The 24,783-nt window shown below is 46.4% G+C and overlaps 1 protein-coding gene across 1 annotated transcript in view; it reads left to right on the top strand.

The window, feature by feature from the left end:
• Window positions 1-1,592: 1,592 nt before the first annotated feature.
• The window catches only part of Atp8b1 (ATPase phospholipid transporting 8B1), a 130,907-nt gene continuing 107,716 nt past the window's right edge, over window positions 1,593-24,783 (top strand). Inside the window, exon 1 of the mRNA XM_052742318.1 lies at window positions 1,593-2,637. The gene's annotated coding sequence lies outside the window, so the exon portion shown is untranslated. The remainder of the gene's footprint in view (window positions 2,638-24,783) is intronic.

Here is a 24,783-nt window from a genome sequence, read left to right as displayed (position 1 = left end):
ATACACACACTTGGGGGTTATGTCTTATTGTTCTCTGGACATCTCTCTTGCTCTCTTTTTAAAGCTTCCATGTTTAAGGTCACCGTTAAAATATCCTTAATTAACTGCAGCTTATTGGGAAGCACATAGCCATGCTCAGGTGTGTTTTATCACTTTCCTCAGTGTTTTTTTTTTTTTCCCATTAAAAATTTGTTAACCTTTATTTTACATGTATGGGTATCTTGCCTGCCTGCATGTCTGTGCACTAAGTATGTACAGTGCCCATGAGGCCAGAAGAGGGCATCAGATTCCTTGGAACCGGAGTTGTGAGCCACCATTTGGGTGCTGGGAATCTAACCAGGGTTCTCTGGAAAGCAGTCAGTGCTCTTAAACACTGCCATCTCTCCAGCCCCTCTTTCCATTTTTATTTTATTTTATTTGGTTTGTTGAGACAGGGTTTCTCCATGTAGTTTTGGTGCCTGTCCTGGATCTTGCTCTGCAGACCAGGCTGGCCTCGAACTTAACAGAGATCTGCTTGGCTCTGCCTCCCGAGTGCTGGGATTAAAGGCGTGCACCACCGCCACCCAGAACCTCTTTCCATTTTTAATAAAACCTGACCACTTCATGTTGGCTCAGCCTGAAATTAGTTTCTGTGTTGAAGGCAAGGGTGTACTTTCTTCTAAGTCCAAGTCTCTAAGAGATTAAGGGAACCCTTTAGGCTGTTGTGGGCAATGGAGTGGAGCTAGGCAGATTTCAAAATTGATCCTTGTTACATGCACGAGACACTTGCAGTGGTTGACCAAATGCATTGAAATGGTTCTGTCAGAGAGGATGAAAGCCAGGATTTCAAGGTGAGGACTCCTTCATCAGCAACATCGGCTCCCCGAGACCCTCCTCCCCAAGGTATAAGGGCTTGCAGGAGGACCAGCACTCTGAACATGTTCTCCCCTCACCTGATGGTTTCCAGACAAAACAGACTTTCATCCAGTGTCTCATCTAGGTTGAAAGCCAGCTTTCCTGCAAGTCCTTTTCAGTTGTTTTTTTTTTTTTTTTTTTCCCATAAAGCTTATCATGATTGTCAGTGGCAGCAGAGAAACTCCACACTGCCATCAGCAACTTGAAGAGTTCCCCTTTAGGGACCCTCACTTAGGTAAAGTTGGGTCCTTGACTATGAAAGCCATGAATCCAACAAGGTTAGTGAGCTTTTTAAGCAGAGGTAAGAGGTAGTTCGTGCTTCATATTTAAGCGCTCGAGAGGAGGAAGGAAAAGAGGAGAACAGAGACCTCCACGGTTGTCTTCCCTATGCTCTATATACGTGATTCTATGGTTGGGTTTTTTGTTTTGTTTGTTACATTGCCCAAAGGATGTAATTTACAATGAGATTGAAAGATTAAAGTTTTTAAATTAAATAAAAACACAAGCTAGTTTATTGTTCTTACGTTACAGAATTATTTTGCAAAGGAAATTGTAAGGTGGTTTTATGAGGTGCGTTGTTTAGATTTAGGGATGGGAGGGGAGTGCTGAGAGTTAACAGTTAAACGCAGGCAAGCGCCCTACCCCAGCTACCTTTTAAATAAATGCTCCTGTAGACCTTTGCTTGCCCCCCTTGTGACCCCAGCGAATCGACTCGGTAGTTAGGTAAGCTCTGAGAGCCTAAAGGAACAGCACCTCACATAGGTGCCATTCACACTCCAAACAGCCGCCAGCAATGCTGCACGCAGGTCTGAATCTTGCAACCATAACACGGTTGGCCAGTTACACCATCGCTCCTTCTGGTCCCAAGGTCCTAAACGTGTGCGACTCAGCAGAACGTGTGCTTGCTGCAATTAGTTTCTCGAAGTCTTACAAGTCTTAGCGCCATCTGTTCCGCCGCCTTTGGTGACTGATCCCGAAACGTGACTTGGCCCCGAGCGAGAGCGGCTCTTCTTACCGAAGGAGTTCAGGTCCCCGGCTCTCACTAACCCCGCCAGCTTTCCAGGCTGGCCGGGTCACCGACCCCGGCCTGCAGCCAAGCCCACAGTGGGCGGGAAAGTGACGCGAGGCTCGTGGGGTGCGCGACTGTGAAGCAGGGAGCAAGAGTGACCCGGGGAGCCAACTGCGGCTGAAAAGGTAGGGTCACAGGATAGACTAAGATCGGTCACGGTCAGGGGTGGCCACCTGCCTCTGGGGCCCTAGGACGTCGCACTAGAGCAGGGCTGCGTAAGCCAACCCCAGGCCGGGCTGCCCAGCCCCTCTCCACCCGGGGGAGGGATCGAGGGAGGGCAGACGGCGGGGCCCGCCCCCGGCCCCAGCTCCAGCTTGGTCCCCAAGCCGCGCGCGGCCACGGCCGCTGCCAGGGGGAGGCGAGAGGCTCCTCCCTGGAGCAGAGAAACCAGTTTGTCCGGTCGGGCAGAGCGGAGGGAAAAGGACGGCCGCCGAGGAAGGGCGCACTGACGCGGGACGGGGGAAGGCGGGGAGCCCTTGGCGAGCCACGAGAGCCGGAGGAGTCGCGGCCAACTGGACAGGCTTCCCGGGGCCCCCGGCCAGCCCCTGTGTGCCTGCCATGCAGCGCTAGCGCAGCCGCAGCGCTGGGGCCGGGCGGGAGGCGGCCAGGTGCGCACAAGCCTTGGAGCGGCGCGCACCCCGCGGATGCCCCAGCCGGGGCCCAGTGAGCACTAGGTAAGAGGGGCGAGGCGCTGGTGTTCCCCGACCTCCCGGATCCAACCAGCCCGGCAGGGTCCCCTGGCTCCTTTGGTGGTCCACGGGCTAGTGGAATCCACGCATCCGCGATGCGGTGGCAGCAGCTGTCTGAGCCTTCGGGCCCCTGAGCCTGGACAAGTGGTATTTGGGGGGCAGGGGAGGGGGGCCGGTACAGGAAGCCTCTGCCCCCGCCACGGTCCACGGTTGACAAGCTGAGCGATGATTCCCAGTTCTTTAAGGTTTTCACCTGTTGGGGGTAGGGAGGTGGGGAATCTCCCGGGAGCTGTTTGGGTATTTTGTCATATTTTTCATTGGTTTGCGACACACATGTCTGGAGTTAAGATCCCAGAGTTAAACCAAGAACGGATTGGGGATCTTTGAAGAGTGTCGCTGGCTGTCACGCGAGGACCACCGCCCTTCTGGGAATCTTCCACTGACAGGTTTAGGGCAAAGGCGATCCAGTGCGCCCGAAAATGACCTTAGGGAGGAATGTTTCTGGCCGCGGCGCACCTGCTGGGAAGGATGGAGGGGGTGAGGCCCATTGCCTCCAAAGCTCTTTCTGTGGGCATCGGTGAAGGAGGAGTGGGGGGAAACAGTTTTCCGGGTGACTGTGGGGTCGTGCTCACTAGCTCCGACGCACTGCCGCCGGCTGGCTGGCTGTCCTTAATCCCCAGTTTGACGCCTGGAGCTGTCACTTCTGGGCGCTTGTTGAAGGAAAACGCGGCAGGAGGCGGAAGATGTGGCATGGAACGGGGCTGGTACTTTAAATCATCTCTTGGCTAACTCTCTCAGCCCAAAGTGAAAGAAATGTCTGGCCAGCTCCTCCGAGGGAGTTGTAGGCGTGTATGTCTCTGCCCCTAGAGGCTTAGAACGTAGATCTCTAGACTGCTCTGGGAAGAGCACCAGGGTTCCAGGAGGATGCAGCACAGGAAAGCAAAGGCTCCATTTGAGTCCCAGCAACCTCACTGGACCCCTAGGCCTGCACTCGGTGCTTTAGGCCATTCCTCTTCTTCTAGCCCTTCTCTGGTGGCTAGCTCTGTGGAGTCCCCCACGCTCCGCAAATGGCGCGCTCTGTTGGAGTGAAGAAAAGATTCCCTCCCATCTTTCTAGTCGTGTTGCCTTCGAAATTCTTCCCCTTAACCACCTAGAAAATTAAACCAGATAACACCAGTGAAGTATGGGAAGACACCATGCACTCCTTGGTCACGGGGGAAGGCTCACTGCCTCGAGGAAGAAAGCCTATTAAAGGATGTATGATGTTTCAAGGCCTCCATGGATAGTAAATAGAGGTCCGTATCAAAAGAGGAAAACCACACAAAGCATGAGGTCAAAGCTCTCTGGTTTTCACCGTCTAAGCAGTACCCTCGTGTTAGGTCTAAAGTGCCATTCATTACTCTGTCTTTTGTTAAGACCTTATTAAACCCTATTACAAATGCATAGACTGTGCAAAGGATGATGAGTGGTTATTAGCTGATTAATTTCTGGGGAGCAGTCACATCTGCCTACAATTACTCCTCTGAAGCTGCTAATGGTTTTCTTTATGTAGAGACTTCCTTGTTCTTTTGAGTGAGAATCCGTAACGCCGTGTTCTTTTTCTCATCTTCTAATAGCTGTACTTGGATAATTTTCACTGGTTCTTTGGGTAGGGCCCCAAGAGGGGCCAAAACACTCGGGTGGCTTACTTAATACCAACCAACACATCTGACATCCATGCCAGCTCCGTGCCCGCCACCTTCAAACTCTCTTTCTGATTTTTATTTTAAGGACAATTCATACCCAAGATTACTTGTTATCTCTTCCTAGTGAGGGAACTTGGGGGGATTTTCCTTTTCTGTTGAAGATGGTAAATCTTTGGATATAAGTCAAGATCAGGGCTAGCTCCATGGTCAGCCTCACTCACTTCAGGTGTTGGGATCTTGGAGCTGAGGGAAAGCAACACCTGAGCAGCCTGAGTGGCCGGCCTCAATCTCACCTTCCTGTCCCTCTTCTCCCCTGCTTTAAAGCGAAGGGTAGTAGGAAATACATGGTTTTTAGAGTCCAGCCGATTTCAGGCATATCACTAATTGCATTGCCAGTTTGCTCATCTATCTGTTAAGGGGGAAAGAGACTAACTTTTTTTTTGGGGGGGTGGGGGAAGGTTGGCAAGAAGGGAGAGGACATGTGTGTCCTTTACAAAAAGTCGACATTCGAGTGTTGTTTTATTTTCTTTATTAGAAGAATGCTGTTTTTATTTTTCATTATCTGTCTTTATTATCATGGTTATCTTCAGGCAGGGTCTCCTTTGTTTATATTGTCCTCAAGCTTGCTAGTAGCTGACAGTGACCTTGAATTCCTGATCCCCACCCCCTCCTTGGCTTCCCAAGTGCTGAAATGAGTGTACCCCCACACCTGGCTTATTTTATTATGTAATTCTTCATTTTTGCAGAGCTGGGGATAAGCTAACCAAGTACTTACCACCGAGTTTTTCTCCCGGCCTTTGGCAAGGCTTTAGAAAGCCAGCACCAGGGGCGCTAGTATTTGGTATTTACACATTATAATCACTTGATACTGGAGTCTGAACATGTAAAGAGGCACATTAGGTATATTAACATTTTATCGTCTTACTAGTTTAAATTATGTGTTAGCTTTTCTGAAGCAATACTCATGGCCCACAGGCGATCGATCTTTATAACTCCAGAGAGCTTTTAATTCTCCTGTGGGCTTTGCTCTTTCATTTTCAGTTGGTTAGAGAAACCTTTGGACCTTCGGATACAGAGGAACTGGCTCTCTAGGGGCAAGTACAAGTTTTGCTGGGTCCATTCCTGACCTGGGCTCCTACCAAGAAGACCTTTAAGGTTTAAGAACTTGCTTTTAGAATTTGCCTCTATATCTGCTTCTAGATTTATCTCCTAGGAAGTTTTCTTTGTGTGTGTGTGTTGGGGGGGGGGTCCTTTGGATATCTTGAGAGACTTTGTGTGTGTGTGTGTGTGTGTGTGTGTGTGTGTGTGTGTGTGTGATTTTTATGTCATTCTATTAGATCCAGTGTTTGTTAATAGTTTTTTTTTAATGTAACAATTAACTTGCTTCCCAAAGAGGTTGAATTAAGACACATACACAAACAGTTTATCTTTTTCAGCCTATCACCTGTTCTATTCCTGAATCCCATCCCAGGGCCCACCTAAAAGCAATGCCAAATCTAAGACCTTTTGTAGCTCTCCATGTCAATAAGGCCCTAGTTTTATGAAGGATGATTATAGAAAAGATGCCTATGTGTATATACATGATTGTGGTATATATGCCTTCTTTCTCATTTTTATTCCTAGAAACGAGGGGACTTATCAGCTCACACTTAGGCACAGATTAGTAAGCCTCCTGACACTTCTGAGTGAACTGCACTTTTAAATAAATTATCACCCAACCTGCCCAAAATAGTGGGGACTATTTTGATAACTGGTCCCAGGAAAGAGTCCGGAAGCAGTTGTAAAGCAGAGATGCTGACTTCTACTGCCTCGGACCCAGGTTGGTGTCTATACTACTCCATTGCTCCCCAGCTGCATAACCCAGGAAACTTATGGCAGCCGGGCCTCTTCGCCTGTAAACGGTGTGATGTAATGAGTTTCAAATGACGCATTTGGGAAAGCAGAGCGCTTAAGAAAGGGTGGTCGGTCATTGGCATAGCTGTGCGGTTGCTGGTGCTCTGGGTGTGGTGTTCTTCCATCCATCACCTTTCTCCTGGGCTGTGGAGGGGAGGGGGAGGGACACAGGATTCATTTTACATGTTAGCATTTGTTTAGCAAACACAGGTGCCCATCTGCACCTGGACATGGAAAGAAAGTTTCTAAGGCTTCAAATCCTTGTCATTGTTCTGGAGTGCTTTCATGACTAGGGAGCTCATTTGACCTCTAACCTTTCAGGAGGATGAGTTCAGTCAGTGACAGCCACAGGGACTCCAGATGCACTCAACTGGGTGCTTCCCTCCTCCTGCCCAGCAGAGGCTCTTGGGACACTCAGCACACTAGAATGCCTTCTGTACCCCTGGGTTTTGCTTATCACTCATCTCCTTCCTCCTTTTTACTCCCAGTTTAATACTGAGTAGTGTGTGAACCTCGTGGTTTGTGGAGCCAGGGTATGTATTGCTAGGGAAAACTTCATGCACCCTCATTCATTCATTCACGTTCAATTGTGCCAATGGATTACCTCCCTGTTTTAGGGAAGACTGTCAGGTTTATTAAGAGTCTGAGTTAGTTTTCTTTTGTGATAAGAGATCTGGTCAGGAGTGGAGAGATGGACAGCTAAGAGCGCTTGCTGTACTTGCAGAGGGCCCAAGTTTGGTTCAGAGCATGGGCATGGCAGTTCACAAGCCTCTGTAACTTCACTCAGGTGATCCGATGCTCTTTTCTGGCCACCAAGGGTACTGCATGCATGTGGTGCACAAACAGGCAAAAACACACATACACAAAATAAAAATAATGAGTTCCAGGACAGCTGGGTCTACACAGTGAAACCCTGTCTTGAAAAACCAGTCAACTAACCAACTGACCAACCAACCAACCAACCAACCAAATAAATAAATAAATCTGAAAAAAAAGAGTTGACCAGGTTCTACACAGTGAAACCCTGTCTCAAAAAACAAACCAAACAGATAGATAGATAGATAGATAGATAGATAGATAGATAGATAGACAGACAGATAGATAAATCTGGTGCCGGGGGGGGGGGGGGAGAGTCGACCAGGTTCTCTCTCCTGCTCTGGACACTGTCCCTACATGGGAAGAGGGTGGTCTTAGGTTTGAGGTCTGGATGGCTGTGTGGGGACTCTTCCAGCTCTGTGGGCATGGTTTATCATCAATCTCCAAGTCTAGCCTTTCAAGTGTGAGAGCTGGGCCTGGCCATGATAGCGGAGGTGTCATGCTGGGCCAAGGACTGGACTCCTGGGGGAAGACTGCCCTAAATACTGTCAATGGTGAAGGCTATTCCCTCCCTACTAACACGGCTGAGGAGTTAGCTTCTGCACTGTGTATGTATAGTGCCTGACCTTTGCCTGGTAGCCTGGCTCTCTATTTGCAGGACTGTTGTTTTATGGCTTTGTTTCTTTACTGAGTGGCTTTTGTTCCACCAGAGTTGAGGTCTGTTTGATTTAGGGTAGGCTGTGTTTGAAATCAGTTTTCTAATCTTCACCCACACTGAGTTGAGCTAGAAAATCCCAAACAGAGATTCTCTGACACCAGATGTTATCCCCACATACCCCCTGGCAGTCTACCTTGCTCCTGAGGACATGTGCCCATGAGTTGGATACGTGATTAATTTGATCAAATGTGCTGTGATGTACACGTACTCTTACTTTGCCCTCTTGGGACCCAGTGAGCTGAGACCTCTGTGCTCCATCTCCATTCTCCATGAGAAAGTGGATATTGAGACCGCTCATGTGCTTTAAATAGTCACTCCCCAGTGAGATGGCATGGGTGCTGTCCACTTCCTGTTGGGAAACACTGGCCTTGTCTTTGCATTGGAAACTGAGCGCATGGGTCTTCGAAGGCTTGAATGAGCGGCTGACAACAAACTTCTAGAACTTGTGACTCCACATGGAAATCATGCGTAACGGGGCAGCGGGGTAGGCTGCAGAGACAGGATTAGATGAACTCCTGCTTTTGGTAGCAGGATGACTTTGGGAGAAAAAGGGACCTTTGTGATCTCCTTCATAGTGCAAAAACTGATTTCATGGACATTTTAGAAAATGGTTAAATGTACAAAACATCCAATGTGGCCATGTTAGCCACCTTCAGAGTGTGGATCAGTGGCACTAAATACATCCTTATTATGGTGTAGCAAACACCAACATCAGTCCATAAAGTTGTTCAGTGTCTCACACAACTCTTTCCATGTCTCCCTATCCCAGAGCCCCTGTCTCTATTCCACTTCCTGTCACCTTGAACCTGACTAGTCTATGGCATCTGATGTCGAGTATAATCATACTTATCCTTCTGTGGCTGGCTTATTTTTTTTAAGCATCGTGGCTTCTGGGTTCATCCACAGTATGGCTGTTTTCTGCTGTTAGGGGGACTAATACTCCATTATCCGTCTCCACAGTGTGTTTACCCACCTAAGCCATTTGATAAATCCATCGTATTTGGATTGTCTCCACCTCTGACTTGTGAATAATGTTGCTGTGGGCTTGTTTATGTTCTTGTTTATTCATGTAGGCTTTGGAGTGCTTGCTTGGTAAAAATCTTTCTTCCTAAGTAAGGCTGAGGACATGGCACATGAGTGCCATGCTTCCCTCCAGAATCACTGTGGGGATATCCTAGGGTGCAGGGAGTGATATCAAAGATGCAAGGTAACAGCCACCCCCTTCTCCCTGAAATCTACAGCTGCCCTTTCTAAACAAAGGTTATTTGCTATTGTCTCCCAGCTGGCCTGCTGGGGCGCTGTGGTTGACTGCACTCTATGCCATCCTGGGTATCCAAGCTCAGGATCTGCGGCACCATGACCGAAATTGTCTGTTAGACATGACATTCTGGGTGGAGAAAAGAATCCTAGCTTCCTTCACCAATTGAAACAAGATTTTTTAAAAAATCACTCGATTTAAAAAAAAAAATCTTTTAATTGAATATTCAAGTGTCAGATTGTTTTCTACCTTTGGGTGGAATGGGCAGCCTTCAGTAAAAGCTCTAAGGCAGAGGGTCATTTGTATTGTAAAGTATGACAAGTCACCAACTGCTCATCTACTGACCCTAAGAAGATGTTCAGATGGGTCAGGCATGGTCCTGAGTGCCTATAATCCCAGCATTCAAGGAGGCTGAGGGAGGAGGAGAATCACAAGTTTTAGACCAACCTGAGCTATATAGCAAGAGTCTTTCCTAAAAAAGGGGGGGGGGATAAGGGGGTATGTGTATGTTGCTCAGTGGAAGAGCACTTGCCTAGCACATACAAGGCCTTGGGTTCAGTCCTTAGCATAAACGTGAGAGTGGGGTTAGTGAGTGAATTTATCTCTGTGTTGTGTGTGCCTGTAATCCTAGTATTGAGGGGGGAGGCAAGAAGATCAAGTTCAAGGCTAGCTTCAGCTACCTATCCCAGGCTACATGGGAGCCTGTCTCAAGAAAACCGAATAAATGAACACTTAGAAAGAGGGAAATGTGAAAATTCTAGTATGAGACTGTCAAACCACTTTACAGGGAGCTATGTGCATCTAACATGTCATAGGTCTTTAAGATCATCGAGACCAGGGCATTGAGACAGGACGAGTTTGGCTAAGCTTTAGGGACAAATTAGTCCTGTTTCTTGCGTTTTGACTTCAGTAACTGAAGTTCTGTGATTGGAGCTTTCTGTCTCCTGCGTCATCTCCCAGAGAAGCCTCTTGGATGTGTACAAAGTTTAGAGACCCCACAGAATCAGTGGGTGAGTCCAACACCCCACAGGTCTGTGTGCCAAGCCTTGGCCATGTGTGCCAAGCCTTGGCCATGTGTGCCAAGCCTTGGCCATGTGTCAGTGAATTATCAGAGGAACGTGTCCTTCGGGAACTTGAATTCAAGAGGTGACAGATGGTAGTTGTTAAGTATATATAACAAATAGGGTGATTATATATTGCACACCAAGATACCTGCTTTGTGATAACAGGAGAAAAGGCTGGCAGGGACATGAGTTACCATTGAAAGTGGAGTGCCCTTACCGAGAAGGTGACCCGTGAGCAAAGACTTGAGGGGAGAAGGGAGAGGAGGACCTATGGAGTGTCTGAGGCAGGGGGCAGGGGTCATATAGTGCAGGGCAGAGGTCTTGAAGAAGGAGTGCCTGGCTGGTCTGATAAAAAAAAAATGGTACTGTGGGAGTGAATGAGTGAGTAGAGAGGGAGAGAGAAAGTGATGAGCCAGATGGAGCTACGTCCACCTGTAACGCCTCACTCGCCTGTGTGCCTGCATTTGACGGAGGCGAGAGGCTATGACTTTTAAGCGGGTCTGCACTATAAGCAGAAGCCTATCGAAATAAGCAAAAATGAGAAAACAAACTAGCAATGTGAAGGTGACAGTCAAGGGCTAGAGGAAGACTTTGCAGGGCCTGCCAGGCTTTGTAAGGACTTTGGCTTTGGCTTGTATGAGATAGAGGATCAGTGCAGCATGTCACTCACTGAAGGGGTGTGATCTGACCTGGGTCAGTCAGGTTGCTGTTTATAGACCAGACCAGGATGGAAGGTCCTAAGCCAAGAAACCAGGCAGTAGGGCTATATCTGCAAGGTGTGATAGAAGCCATAATGATTAGATGTGAGAGAGAGAGTGAGAGTGAGAGTGAGAGTGAGAGTGAGAGTGAGAGTGAGAGTGAGAGTGAGAGAGAGAGAGAGAGAGAGAGAGAGAGAGAGAGAGAGAGAGAGAGAGAGAGAGAGAATGGGATTAATGAGGTGTAGCTATATGGATGCAGATGTAAGTTTTATCTTGATAGATTGAAAGGCAATAGGATAGGATTTCTGGGCAGATCAGTGTGTGTGCATGCATGCATTGCCTGCGTGTGTGTGTGTGTGTGTGTGTGTGTGTGTGTGTGTGTGTGTGTGTGTGTAGGTAGGTAAGTGTGTAGCAGAAGAGGAGGGGTCAAAGATAACGTCTGTGCTAAGCCTGAGCTGCAGAAGAAGTGTGAGTTTCTAAGCACCACATACTTAATGAGCTGTGCTGAGATGGCTGGTTAGAGTCTAAAGTCAACTCCTCAGAAATATGTCCATCTGGCCTTGTTCAGAGGACCTGTGTTTACCACCAGTGTGTGTTCCCAGGTTGGTGAGAAAGGAGTGTGTTCAGAAAAGGGGATGGAGCACAGGAAACATTGGCAGAAGTTGATCCACAAGTCATCCAAGAACACCAATGCTACAAGAAGAGCCATTCCTTCCAGCCATCCACCCCTGACCCACCTCTACCCCGTACGCCAAACCTTGTGTCAGCTCATGAACAAGGCAAGCATGGTGTTCCTTGGCTGTGGAGCCACTGGGATTGGGAAAGAAGAGTAAATATAAACAAAATACTGAGATGATGCCCACCTGTAATCCGAGCACTCTAGAGGCAGAGGCAGGAGAATTGCCCCAAGTTGGAGGTTAGTCTGCCTCTCAGAGTGAGGCCTTATTTCAAAACAAATTTTTGTACAAAGGAGGTATGAAACAGGTTGATATTGTAGTTATAATCTGTAGTAACAGTAGATTATTTGCCTCAGGAGAAAGGAATTTGTGTAGAAGGAAGAGTCTTGCAGATGAGAACTATTTTGAGACATGTCTGGGAACCCAGCCTTCACTTATCCTCATCTCTGTCCATAAGACAAGACTTGTGCATTTTTGCTTCACTTTGCACACTTTGTTGCTCAAAAATTATATGCATATTTCACAAGTATCAGTCCAGTGTCCAAGGCTGATGGCAGTGTCAAGGATTGCCACAATGTCAAGGATTGCTGCAATGTCAAGGAGCACCACAATGTCAGGGGTCACCACAGTGTCAGGGGGCACCACAGTGTCAGGGGGTACCACAGTGTCAAAGAGCATCACAGTGTCAGGGAGCATCACAGTGTCAAGGAGCATCACAGTGTCAAGAAGTGCTTTCATGGGTTTTCTTGGTGTATCCTTGGAGCACTCAAACCAAATTTGATGTTCTCCAAAAATGTATCTCCAGCCTCGGCTTGTGGCTCCATCAAAGTGTGACCTTGGCCATGTTCTTGTGTCCCAGGAGAGCAAACTGAACAGGCCCAAAGTAAGATTCTCTATCTTTTAAACCCACTTGTCTGCCTAAGTAACACTGTCATGAACCATTTGAGTCAGAAGTCAGTCATCAGGAACATCTTTTAGGTCCTCAGATCTAACCTGTCACTAAGACCAAGAGTCTATTGAGAAGAGACAGCTCTTACCCTCCACTTCTCACCCCACCCTGCTTTCCTGGTTCAAGCCTCCAGGAGCTCTGACCCTGTGGTAGCATCCTAACTGGCCTCCCCCCTTCCAGTCTTGTTTCCATCCCTGCCCATTCTCAGCGCCGTGGTCTGGCTTATCAGCTGAAGACAGAAATCAAGTCATGTACCTCTACTTAAAAATCTGATAATGGCTTCTATCAGGTCCTTTACATCTTGGTTTGGCCTGCTCTATCCACGTTTCCCAGACCTGTGCCCCTTTATCCCAATTCTACTCTCACTATTCACAGATCCCAGAACATAGCCCTAAGTTCCTCCCCAGCAGGGTCTTGGCACATACTGTCCTGGTTGACTGCAACATTCTTTACCCTGACTGTGGCCTTCTCCTCCTTCAAGGACAGCCTCCTCCAGGAGACCCTCTTGGGCCTGTTCTCTGTCTCTTTTTGTAAATTGTGGCAAGATACAGAGCATAAAACTGGCTGTGGTGCATACTTATGGTCCCAGCACTCTAGAGCTTGAGACAGGGCAATCGCTATGAGTTTGAGGCTGCCTGACTGTACTTAATAAGTACCAGATCAGCTGGGGCTACGTAGTGAGACCTTGTCTCAACAACAACAACAAAAACAAAATAAAATAATAAAACAACCCAGCCAAACAGCACTGGCAAAACCCCATAACATTTCTGTAAGTTAAGACTTGGAGTGAATACTTTAAAGGTATTGGGCTGCTCCCATTGACACACAATTACAGCCACATCTTTCCTGCTACTCAGCTGCTCAATGTGACAGAAGTAAAGGATTTTAACAAAGGTGTCCTTGCTGTGTCTGGATGTGACCCCAGAGGCCTACTCATCCAAAATCTTCAGGCCAGTCCTTGTGGCAGAGTTGACATTGAAGCAGCAAAATATTGGCTTATGAAAATGTCTTTCGTAGGGGAGGGGAACGTAGCTCAGTGGTTAGCGTGCAGCTCTTCAGAGGACCCGAGTTCAGTTTCTGGCACCTACGTGGGTTGGCCCAGGACCGCTTGTCACTCCAATGGCTGCGCTTTGCAAATGCCACAACTTGGCACTGCCTCCCTTCCTTTCTCTCTTTCCAAAAGTTCGTTCCCATTCTGGGAAATTGGATTCTTTTGACATCCTGGTCTGGGTTATGGATCTCTTGACAAGTAGTATTTGGAAATTCTTAGATCGGTCTAATTCTGAACTATGGAACATTTGCAAGCAGGGATGAAGACAGCTCTATCCCTCCCCGTTGCGAGCGTCTTACTGTCAGAAGACAAAGGACAAAGAGTTGTAAGGTCATACAGTTATCTTGGAGCCAGTCTAACTGTAATGGGATGGGACAAAGTGAAGCTCAGTGCTTGATCTGACTTCAGTCAATCAATTTTACGTGCTTGTCCATAAGAACATTGGAGTAATTTATATAAATTATCTTTATTTTGCTGTAAATCCTTTTAGATTGAGGTTTATCAAGGATTACTGGTATCATGTCCCCAACCTCATATGAGTAAATTTTGCCCTCAAGGAATATGTCAGGCCATCACAACTCAGGGAATGTGAGTAGACTCTATTAGTAGAGGCCAGAGATACTGATAAACATTCTATAGTGTATGGACTCCCCATGCCACACCCCCAACACTGAAGCACCCTACTCAAAATTGCAGTGGTGTTGGGTTGAGAACTCTTATATTTTTGGTTGTGAGCCTAGCCTTTAAAGGCTGAGCCATCTCTCCACAGCCCTGGGTTGAGAACTCTTATTCTGACACACAGATAGGAATTCTCTTCTAGTATTGGGGTCCCTAGGGTGCAGTCCCAGATACCTCTTGCTCCTATCCCTGGCCCCTTTGGACCTGTCAAGAGGCACCTTAAGGAGGAAGGTGGTGTTTTGCTTCTAATTTTACCATCATGCCCAGGAAGGCATGGTGCAGGACTGTGAGGTAGCTATAACATTGTATCTACAGCCAGGAAGCAGAGAGAGCTAGAGAAACACCGGTATTCACTTGCTTTTACACTTGGACCCCGGCCCATGAAATGGTACATCCCATGTTCAGGGTGGATCTTCCTTTCCCAGTGAAATCTGGAAACACCACAGTATTCATGCCCAGAGGTGTGTTTCCATGGTGTTTCTTAATCTCATCAAGGTAATACTGTCACTGATCCATCACACCCCCTGGCATCCCAAGCCTAGCCTATGGAGAATTGAACTCTGACAATTTTGGAAGATAATGACTCTCTAGCTGATGCTTAAGCCAGAAACCCGGACTTGAATTATTCTAAATTATCCGTAACTCTCTTTGCAACCCAATGCCCTTTGCAGCTTCTATGTCCAAATGGTTTTGACGCCAATCGGCTACCTCTATGTCCACTGGTACCTGCTCCATTCAAGCCGGCCTCCTTCCTCCTTGGGATTGCTGCAATAGCATCCTGACTGATGCACACATTTCACCCCACTCCCTCCAAGTGAACCACTCAGATCCCGGGACTTTTCTACACCTAGAGGAAAACCTTTTAGTATTGCAGGATGAGGATAGCCACCTCCTCTGCTGTGCTTACCCAGCTTACTCCTATCCCTCCCTTCTTCCTAGTTGCGTCTTTATCCTCTGCAGCTTCAGTATTTGGAGCATGACAAATCGTTTCCTGTACCAGGACTTTCACATGGTTGTTTTATCCCCCAGCTTCCTCAGCATGGCTCCTTCTCACAGGCTTCTGGCCCAAGCATGGTTTCCTTATACTCCTCACAGGGCACTTCAGTGAAAGGAGTCCCCTCCCACACTGTGCTCGTCCCTCTTCTGCTCTACTGCTGCTGGATGGTTTTAACTATGTGGTAGTATAGACCAAATGGACCGCAACTCTCCAGGTGGACACAATCCAGTCTCATGAATAAACACAGAGTTACCACTTGTTGGCAAGACCAGAACTTCACATGATACCTCAACTAAGCAAGCCAGGAGTCCAGTGCTGTCCACTGTCCTTTGAAGTCACCTTAGGAGCTTTTAAAATGGAAGAAATTGGGCGAGTGAGATGACTCAGTGGCTAAAAGCGCTTGCTGAAGACCTGGGTTCGATCCCCAGGATGTACACGGTAGAAGGAAAGAACCAATTTCCTCAAGTTGTCCCCATGTGTCCATTGTCACAGGTACACCCACACGCATACACATAGAGAGACACACATGCACACAGTAAATAAATAAATAAATACATTTTAAAATAAGTAAAATAAAATTGAAGTCACTGGGCATAGTCATGTCTCATGTGTATAATCTGAGTACTTGGGAGGCAGAGGGAGGCAGGAGGACCAGGAATTCAAAACCAACTTTGGCCACATAGTGAGTTTGAAGCCAGCTTGGGCTATATGAAAAATTTTGTCTCAGAAAACCAAAAAACAAACTGGTAGGTAGGTAGGTAGGTAGGTAGGTAGGTAGATGGATGGATGATGATGATAGATAGATAGATAGATAGATAGATAGATAGACAGACAGATAGATAGAAGCAGAAGTTCCCAGAAGAGAAGTTCTTCTCTTCCTGAGGTTTCCCAGGTGACTTCAAGCAGGTGGCTGTACTCAGAGGCCTGCCTTCTGATGTTCTCAGAGATTATTCCTATCTAACCAGCTGTGGTTGTGTCTTCAAGCCTGTTTTTATGGCCTGTAAATAGCTGGCTGACCCCAAATCATCCTTTGGGCCGTCAGCATCTCCCAGGCCATAGTGCGACAGGTCAGAGACATCGCCGAGAGAAGGAAGTAGTCATCAGTATGAATCACGTAAAATCAGGGGTGTGGCTGTTGAGATTGGACTCTTGACCACTTGGAAGTCATTTCATAATCACTTAGGGTGCAAAGGAGCCTGGGTAGGCTGGGAAATGAACTCGAGGAAGAAATCTGGACCCACTTCTTCCCTCTGTTTGGATGAATCCATCCATAAGATAAACACAAATTTCCCCATATTATGTACAATATTATTTCTACCAGATAATCCCTTCTGGCTAAAGCCAATTAAGAGATTCTGAGAGCTGTGAACAGTAAAAGATCAAGCAATCATATTTCTTGGAGTTGATACAAAATCCCTCTGGCTTTGAGTAGAACTGGCAAACTCCAGAATCCCCCTTTGCCAAGTCATTGTGATTTCCCCTCCCTACATCTTCCCAGAAGCTGCTGATTTTTTTTCTTCTCCCACCGGCTCTGCAGCGGAAGCCAGCCCATCACAGCTTTAATTGTTAAATTCCCGAAGCATGAATATATGTAAACATACAACAGGATATTCTTCACAGCTGTGCAGAGGGAGCCGGGAGCCAGACACACTGCGTCTTTGTCAAATCCAGCCCGTCCTATAAAACCTTTGGCTGCATTTGCAGTAAGAACTTTCACATGTTAAATCTATTTTAGCATTTTCAAGGACTTATACTAGTGTGTAATAGATTTAAAAATTATCTTTAGTCTGGCCTTTCCAACTTCAGCTTTAAAAAATTTTCTCTATGCTTATTGACATCTACCAAAACAAATTTACATTTACAGACAAACTTGTGAAATCTTTAACTGTGTTTACCTATTTGGCCTGTGTGTATGGGGGGCAAAGGAAGTATAAGCAAATATATATGCGTGTGGAAGCTGGACAACTAGGATTATGTTTTCTCCTTTTGTGTGGGTCCCAGGGATGGAACTCAGGTTTATTGGGCTTATTGGAAAGTGCTTTTAACCCACTGAGAACCATCTTCTCCAGCCCTTGTGAAATTTAAGATTTATAGTGATCATTATGTTATGAGAACCATAAGCAAGGGTTTTAGTTAGTTGCTGCTTTATCTGGCTTCTGATGCCAATATTTATAGTAGATTCAGCAGAAAAAGTTTAACATTACTCTCAAATATTTCCTTTTATTATACAAATTGAGGTTTATTACTCATTGCCACAACAGGAAATAGTAACGCCATGTCCAACATTGCCGAGATTTAAAAAGTGAACACGAGGCCCTAGCTACTGCTGATTCCAAATTTCACAATCGAGCTTAGATTTAACTTTGCCTCTCAGCAACCTCCCAGTCCGTGAGTTTCTGCACCTCCGGAAACCAGTTTGGGTGACGTGATTTCTCTGTGGTTTTCTTTTCTCTGCTAGACTTCTTAGAGTTGTTCCAGAAAAGTCTTCTCGGACTCCTTTTGACCATATTTGGGCCCCACTAAAGCATCTGACGATCCTTATGTAATTTCTCTGGCTTTTGTTTTACTCCCAGACCTCTCAGGCTTGTTCTTTGAAGCCTCCTTGACCAAATTTGGATTCTGATAAAGAGTCTACTGGCTCATGCTTCTGTGGTTTCTTGTGTTTCTGGGTAATCTTGAAATGAGCGGAGGTTAGACCTAGTGAGCCAGTCTCATGAAGAGACTGTGGCCAGAGTGGAGGGGTCACATTATAATCTAAAACAATCGATTTATAGCTGGATGAATACAAAGTCACAACAAGCACAGCTGTGGCATCAAAGAGAAGAGAAATATCTATTGCCTTCAATAGGCAAGAGAACACAGGGGTATTTCCAAAGCAATGCTCTCTCTCAATAGAGGAAGTGAGGGATTTCACTCAGGGACCCCACACATGTTCATGTAGGGGTTGGCCCTTCCCCAAGATGCCCAGTTAAGGAATGCAATAGAGAGCACATTTAGTTAAAAGTCATGGAGCACATGTATACAGATATGTGATGAGGGCATGCTCAGCCTGTACAACAGCCTTTTAGCCAAATATAAGGGAAGGGACATTGATATAGGAGTTTGCCCCTGAAATGTCTCTCTTATGCGTTAGCAATTCCTCTGAAGATAGGCTATAGAAAGGAAGCCATTTCTCTTTCTCAATTCCCCTGGCACTCTTTGTCTGAGAGAAGCCAGCTGCCATATTGGATCTGCCATATGGGAGGGATGATGTGGCAAAGACTGGAGTGGCCTCCAGCCAGGTGTCCATGAGGAACTGAATCCTGACGACAGCCCAGAGGGTAAGCTTGTAATTGGAGCCTCCCTGATTGAACCTTCACGTGACTGCCACCCAGACAGTACCTTGACTGTACCCTGGGCTACGCCCAGCTTTCTGTGTCCGTTCCTGAAACTGACATATGAATTTCTCATTTAGGGAAATTTTGTTAGTCAGCCATCGATAACTAATTTCAGGTCAAAGATTAACAGGAAAACTGAAGGGTCCCCCACCTTTGGAGAGTTCCCGGACTGGCTACAAGCTCTTCAGATGCCAATTATCACTCTCAGCTAAGATGCAACACTGTGGCCCCTTATTATTTCCTGATAAAGGGTTCCAACAAAAACAGTTTCTGACCTTCAGTTTTTAATCTCGTGTTATTTGTTTTTGTTTGCATAAGTTTTATCTATCACCTGTCTGTCTATGTCTTGCTGTCCAGCCAAGGTTAGCCTCAATTTATCTTCCTGCTTCAGCCTTCTGAGTGCTAGAATTATAGGTGCATGGCACGTCATCTAGCCTAATGTTTAGTATAAGCAATACATGGAATGGTACACCCTTCAGAGGCTGGAAGTGGGAAATGAAATAATGTCTCTTTATCATCCTTCTCACCCTGCCTACCCACCTCCTTTGCCCAAGGTCTGCAGCCATCCCACGTCTGTGGGCTAAACTTCTAAAGGCAGTCTTTACATCTCTAAATCTGTCTAGATGCTCCCCAAGGAAATGAGAGTGGACCATGATAGTCACTTTTGCCCTTTTCTGGAGTCTGGCAGCTACGGAACAGACTGAAGTCTGGGTAGTTTCTCATATTGGATTCTGCTCTCAGATTACTACATAAGGAGATACATAGAGGAAACAACTGGAAGACCATCCACAGAAAAGCAGGTAACATGTAGCCTCCCAGGGCTGGAGTGGAGTCAAAAAAGGAAGCTAGCTGTTCCTCGCTGGTTTGGGCCCTGCTTTTGAGCAACTTCTGTAAAAAGATCAGGAGTTCAAGGCCATCCTTAGCTCTATAGAGAGTTTGAGGCCAACCTGGTCTATGTGAGAGACCCTACCTCGAAAAACAAAAGGCAGAGAGCCCTCGGTATTAATGAAAAATTGCTTACTTTTGTATTACAGGGGGTGGTGTGCTAGGGCCTTGCTCATGCTAGGCAAGGATTTGAGTTCTGAACCACAACCCAAGCACCCCATTGTATTGGTTTTCTTGTGACTATCTTCTGGTCACCTGTAAAGACCTAAAGTGACTCCGGTTAGCGGAGAATGAGAAGATAAAGAGGGAACGTAGGTCTTCTGGTGTCAACCATGTTGGCATACCCTGGGCTGCCAAATCAGGACTTGGCCTCTCTCTGACTGGCCCAGAGACTCACGCCGCACCTTCTACTCTCTTCTGGCTTGCTTTACTTTCTACAAAGGGAAGATAATTAAGCCTGATTATTAAAATGACTCAAGAATGGCAGAGCTTCGCCATGTGGTGTATGAAAACTAATAAATGCCCAAGGAGAAAGTAACAGAAGAACTGAGGTGGTATCTTTATGGAAATCATTACCTTTATAATTGTAGGTGGTGTGCCGCCCCAGCCACGCTGGAGGGAAGGCGTACCTGGGTGGCCCTTGGTGATTACAAATGGCAGTTTTGTTTCCCAGTGTTCAGTATCATTTCTCAGTCGAATTGAACCTTCGAGTATACTCACCTGGTTTGATATAACGAAGTAAGCTCAACCAATCCCTTTTCCTTATTGTTCAGAAAACTCTAGAAGAAAGCAGCCTGCAAATAATAACAACCGCTGTTTTTCAGTGACTCACGCTTCCTTTGATGGCATTCCAGGGCCTGTCTACTGCTCTGATTCGGCTGCAGCAACATAGGAGTGGACATGTCTGAAGTGATTGCTTAATTTGCTCCATGCCTGACAGACTCTTATTATAGAACCAGATAATCATGTGTATTCGTTTCTATTTTGGGGACACTCATTTATAATCCTGTTAATACAGAGTAAGAATTTTTCTCTCCCTTCCCTTCCTCTCCCCTTCTTTCCTTCCTCCTCTTTCTACTCCCCCTCCTCTCTACTCCCTCCCTTTTTTCCTTCCCCCCTGTACTCCTTCCCCCCACCACTTCCTCTCCCTTTCCAACTATTTGAGTTCCTACCCTTTAGTCATCCCTAGACATTCTGAATACAACAGCTAATGTTCAGTTTCATGTGGACAGATAGCAGAAACACACCATAGTAGGTGTAGCTCAGTGGTAGAGCACTTGCCCAGGATACACAAGGCCCTGGGTTCAATCCCAATACCATAGAAGGTAAATTACCCAACTATTAATGATAGATGCTGTGAGAGGAATAATGTAAGAGATAGAAAAGAGGCCAGGACTGGTGAATTGATTCTGGTTGCTAGGGGAGGCCTTAATAAGGTGACCTTTCAGCCAGTGGGCAAATATTCTGATGTTTGCTGTGTTTGGGGTCTCTTCTTGGCCTGGGTATGCATCTGAAGGGTAAACAGAAGCAAAGTCTTAACCTCCAAAAGTGTGCATCCTGCAGGGGGAGAGACAGATCATCAAGGCATTTTAAGTTTGGTAGAGGGTGGGAAGTAATGCTGTAGTAACACGCTTGCTATGTAAGCAGGAGCGCCTGCGTTAGGTCCCCAGAAGCCATGGCATCACATCCCTATAATCCCAGTGCTATGGCGGTGGAAACAGGAGGGTCCCTGGGACCTGCTGGCCAATCAGCCTAGCTGAGTCAGCCCTAGGCTCAATGAGAAACCTTGCCTCCAAAAATAAGTTGGAAAGCAATTAAGCCACTTGTTGACCTCTGGCCTCTATATCCACACATCCATTCCCCTAAAACATACATGGGGATGGAGGCGGGAGAGAATAACTTTAAAAAACAAAAGAAAAAAAAAGAGATGAATAGCTGGGAGGTGGTGGTGCACGCCTTTAATCCCAGTACTCGGGAGGCAAAGGCAGGCGGATCTCTGTGAGTTCGAGGCCAACCTGGTCTACAGAGTGAGTTCCAGGACAAGCTCCAAAGCTACACAGAGAAACCCTGTCTCAAAAAACCATAAACAAACATACAAACAAACAAATAAATAGAGATTAATGTACAGAAGGGATAATCAAGATAGGGTTCCTTAAAAGTGTTGTTTGTAGTAAGGTTATGGGATTGGGAGACGTTGAGCACCCTGTGGTCACTTGGGAAAGTGGGTTCAGGGACTGATGTTACAGAGCCCCAAGAAACCAACAAGCCAGAGGCTTCTCAAACCAAGCAGGAGGAACTTGTGGTGGGATCAGCGGGAGTGTGGGTGAAGGGGATGAGTGGGGAAGAGCGGGTAGACTCTAGGCTGTCCTAGAGAGAAATGCAACTATGGCAGGGCTTTGGGCAGGGGCATATCCCATCCACTTTCCATCCTGGAAGAGTCCCGTGCCTTCCGTGCTGAAGTTGGACTACAGATGATGAGGACAGAGGGAAGAGAGTAAAAGCTATCTTGATGCCATATGAGATACCTGAGCTTTACCCAGGTGAGGAGCAAGACAGAGTTAGGCTTAAATTCTGGAACCATCGGAAGGCAGAGCTAGTGGGCAGGAGAAGGGTAGAAGGAAGTGCACACAGCTCTGAATGTTTGTCTGGAGCACGTGGAAGGATAGTGTTGCCTCCTACTGAATGGAGGAAGTAGTTTTAAAATGATCTTCCTTTGGGAATGTGGGCACAGCAGGAACCACCCTCCTCTAATAAAATGCCCTGTGTATACAGAATGGGGACACCAAAGGCTCACTCAGGGAGAGGAGGAAGTCTCAGAACTCACAACGTTCAGCTGGAGAATGCTCCCTTAACTCTAGAAACAGGGATCTTTATGCCCTATTCTAGCCCCATGGAATGATCTGGGAAAGGTGTCTGCCTGCCATGCCCTGTTGCTCTCTTGCTGCATCCTACCTGCAGAGGGCAAGGGGAACTTTCAGTCTTGTTTTAGCCACAGATTAACACTCCTCGTCTGGAGTGGCTGGTCAGGGTGATCATTTTCAAAATGCGTGTCTGATTAGGACAGTGCCAGTTTGGACGGCCTCAGGCTCTTTGCACAGAGAATTCCTAGTCATCCTCATGCCCCTGCCTCTCTCACCTCTAAAAGGCTTCAGACATCCACATGTGACTTGCTTGTCCCAGGGAATCTTCTAAGATTCTTTCCTCGTGCTTTGGGTCCTCATTTTCCTGTTACTTCTTAATCACAGCGTAAATAAATATTTCCTTGGGGTTTGAGAGATGGCTTAGGGGTTAAGAGTGCATCCCGCTCTTGCAGAGGACCGGAGTCCATTTTTGGTCTCCTAGAACCTACATTGGAAGGTTTACAACTGTCTGTAACTCCAGTTCAGGGGCTATCCAACATCTTCCTCTGAGGGCACATGTACACATACACACAAATGCATGTACACACACACACACACACACATACACGCAAGCACCCATGCCCTCGTTCATGCACACATACATATACACACAATAAAAAATAAAATAAATATACTTGAGCTAGGTACAGGTCTTCCCTTAGTGTTAAGGATTTAAGACCCATAAAGGCCAAGGCTGTGTTGCTCACTAGCAGCTGATAACCTATCTAATAGGCAAGAAGTGTTAGTCTCAATCAGGGGAAGACTCTCATGGCTCCCAATTGCTTCAACACCCAAGTTACGAGTGCTTCTAGCCCTTAGCACGTTCCGAGCCTTGGCTGGCTCACTTTCCAGGCCCCTCTTCTCACTATCATCATTTTTACCCACAATTAATTACACTTCAGCCACTCTGGGAGCAAGCCCATGTTGTCCACCTTGTGCTCCTAGGGTGTGTCTGCCCAGACTCTCTTCTACATTCTTTCTAGACATGGTGCGTATTGGCCACTCTTCGCATATAGACTCCGGGTGCATGAGGATTTGGCTCACATTCCATTTGTCTTTACATATTTAGCTATAGAGACTTTAAAATTTTTAAATACGGGTACTTTCAATGTATAATTTATATCTTTTATATATTTATCTTTACTTTAGACATACTTTATATAATTTACCTTTCATATATGTATCTTTATATATTTATACTACTTATAGCTTATCCTTTATAGATTTATCTCTATATAGTTATCTCTAGACACTTTATATACTTACCTATTATTTATAGACTGTATAGTCTTCATCCTTTCTGTGTCTCTGTAAACTTCTCACATGATGACCACTTGCCTATCACATTGATTTGGGGGGGTAGTAGAGGAACGCTGGACGTTTGCCTCTGAGAGGCTTTATAAGAGTTCTCTTGTCAAGCACTGATGTAAGGACTTTAAGCTAGGCTTGAGAAGGCTTTGGTTTGGGGTTTGCTTTTGGATTTTGCATCACTTTAGAGGAGCTTAAGTACCCAGTAGGTAGGTTCAAGTAAATCGATGTCACACCATGTGCTTGCCAAATGTCCTGTGGTGCTGAAGACTGGACTTTTTGTTTGTTTATTTGTCTTTTGAGATAGGGCTTCCCCCGCTGTAGCCCAGGCTGACCTCTAACTTGTGATCCTCCTGCCTCAGTTCCTCATATGCTGGGATAATAGCTCCTATTACTAGCTGCCATGACCTTTGCAGTGAGAACTGACTGTAAGGTCAGACTGCTGTGCCTCTGTGCTGGGATAGAACTCTGGTTTCTTTCTAGAAGTTTCTCCTGAGGTTCTTTGCTTCAAGCTGTGATGCCTGACATTAGGAATATGGGTATTGTTTATTTGTTTCCTCCTTGTTCCAACCACACTGCTAAGCATGCCCATGAACTTACTGGAGCTCGTTTATCTTGTTTGTTAATATTCTTTTGTTGTTACTGTTTTGCTCATGAGACTTGCCTGTCCTGGAACTCACTATATAGACCAGACTGACCTTAAACTTACAGAGATCCACCTGCTTCTGCCTCCTGAGTGCTGGGACTAAAAGTGGGTGCCACTGACTCTGCTATTTTTGTTACTATTCTTTTCTTTGAAAATTGAGTGCATTCGGAGCAGCTCATCAGTTTGGTAGATCGGGGTCACAGTAAGATTTGGACCCGAGGCTCTCCCAGGAGCATACTATCTCCTTATATGGACTGAATGTATCTCAGCCCTGAGGAAACTCATCACTTTTCAGCCAGGAAATGGCAATTGGCTTTTGAATTACACTTGTCTAAAAACAGCTCTTCTGCCTGTCTTTTGGAAGCTTGCCTAAGGGAAATTTGGTCAGGTCCTGTCATTTGAGAATTAAAAAGAGGCAGAAGGAGGGGGATTGGGTGGTAATAATATGCTGCACCATTCCTGAGTGCCAGCTAGCCAGTATGGAGCTTAATAAAACCCCCTGAATGAGGGAGGGAAGGCTGCCCTAACTTG

This window comes from Peromyscus californicus, unplaced genomic scaffold (genome assembly GCF_007827085.1).
Source record: "Peromyscus californicus insignis strain IS unplaced genomic scaffold, ASM782708v3 Scaffold_17__1_contigs__length_78620276, whole genome shotgun sequence".
NCBI classification, from domain to species: domain Eukaryota; kingdom Metazoa; phylum Chordata; class Mammalia; order Rodentia; family Cricetidae; genus Peromyscus; species Peromyscus californicus.
The sequence above is the reverse complement of the archived record's forward strand: the minus strand, read 5'-3'. Positions and strand labels throughout refer to the sequence as shown.